At 43.5% G+C, this 1,880-nt stretch overlaps 1 non-coding gene across 1 annotated transcript; it reads left to right on the plus strand.

The window, feature by feature from the left end:
- The first annotated feature begins 225 nt into the window (after nucleotides 1-225).
- LOC116761425 lies at nucleotides 226-351 on the plus strand. The gene has a single exon (XR_004351992.1). It is a non-coding gene; the product is annotated as a small nucleolar RNA ACA64 (small nucleolar RNA).
- Nucleotides 352-1,880: the final 1,529 nt, after the last annotated feature.

The raw sequence follows: 1,880 nt of genomic DNA on the forward strand, positions 1-1,880 counted from the left end.
CTAAACCAAGAGAGATGGTAGCCAAGAGTGGGAGAAATGGGTAGCAAAGGATAGTAGAGGAAGGAAAGAAGAGTATCTATTGCAGCCTTGAGATCAATTGCAGAGATGGGCTGGTAATTCATCCCACTAACCTTTCTCAGGCAAGTGTTCCCCCAAAAAGGGACCAATCAGAATTCCAGAGAAATTGTTCCCAGAATTTATCCTGCGAAACAAATGGATCTCGGCGTTGGTTGAAAATCACCTGCGGCTTTGGCCGTGGCCGCAGGTGAGACTCGGCGCCCAGAGCCACCGGGGTCTCAGCTCACTGCCTGCTCCTCCGTGTGGGGAGGTGAAACCCAGGCCCCGACACGTGCCGCCGCTCCGGGCCCGGTTGCAGCCGCTCTCATGTTCCGGACTCTGGTACCTGATCCCTGATCTCGTCTTCTACCCTTAGGATGCCTGGATGCTCAGAGCCTGAGGCCGATGCCGCCATGACCGGGGGGGGGGGGGGGGGGGGGCGGGAAGGGGGGGGGCTCTGCTTTCGTTTTTCAATAAAGCTGTTGATCTGAAAAAAAAAAAAGGATCTGAAAAACTCAGCGGGTAGACTGTAATGGATGCTAGGAGCCTCAGCTAATGTCTGAAGGTCCTCAGTTGAGTCCTTCACTGGCATTCGCCCACACCAGGAGAGGAGTCTCACTCAAGGTCACCTCCCCTTCTCATGGGCAGCCCAAATCCACTCATTGTTTGATGAAGAAGAATAAAGGTCCAACTCTGAAGATTAATCCCAGTTTCAGAACTCCCTTTAGGATCCAATGAGGCTTTGTTGTGATTGCATCACAATTCAACCCTTCCCTCTGCCATTCTCCACCTTTCTCTCCATCACAGGTGTTGATCCCAAGAGCACTCCTCAGTTAACATCCTGCATGGAAACTTCTGGCTCAAATTTTATTTCCCAGGAAACCCAACTTAAGATAGTTTTCTAGTTACTTTTAAAAACATGTAAAAAAAAAGATATATTCTGGAAAAGTTCATTATGAGAGTAAGTTCAGTGTCTTCACATAACAAGTGATAGAGATTTTCCTTAGATTAGGAATGTGCTCAAGTTTGTAGAATCAAGATGCAATTGGTTTCCCGAACCAAAAGACATGAATCTGCAGTTAGGACATTTTCCTCCCAGATCGTGGCGGGCATCCTGATGAGGGGGTCTGAGATATCCAAATGTTCCTGAGTGTGATTATTTTAACGAATTAATATTTTTAAACCACTGATGAAAGAGATGAGAAAAATCATTATCTTGCATGATTCTTAAAGCTAATACATAAAGACAAACTTGAAAGAAAATTAAAATAGAAATGAATCGTTAGCATAAACATTTCCTTCTAAATCACCCTTAATCCTTACACTGGAATCAAACTGCTTTCAGCATTAATATACTTTGGGTTTTCACCAAAATCCCTCTAGAAAGCCTTCATCAGCTGCCAATATGTCTTCATCACAGACCCAAGTAGTCTGTTCATTCTGATTAGACTGTTGGAACTAATTTAAAGTATGGCCTTTGTTGTGTCTACAGAAACCCAATCAGCTAGGGAGATTCTCTGTCACCCTGGCATCCAATCCATCTCCACTTCCTGAAGCAGGAAGATAAGGATTATGGCCATCAAAGTATATTTTCAGGCAGAGATGTGACTCTCCAAACTAGTGCTTAGTTAAAATTGTCATGTTTTAAAATCACTTCAAGGATATTCAGATTTTTGATAGAAGGAAGGTCAGAAGTGTCTCAGTTGTTTTATCTTGACTAGGTCTCACTTCCTAACTACAGGGTAAGTTCCTTGCATTTCCTACAGTATCTTACAGATACACTGGTTTTATATATATAAAATGGTGTGTGTATATATATATAT

Source organism: Phocoena sinus, chromosome 10 (genome assembly GCF_008692025.1).
Source record: "Phocoena sinus isolate mPhoSin1 chromosome 10, mPhoSin1.pri, whole genome shotgun sequence".
Classification (NCBI taxonomy): Eukaryota; Metazoa; Chordata; class Mammalia; order Artiodactyla; family Phocoenidae; genus Phocoena; species Phocoena sinus.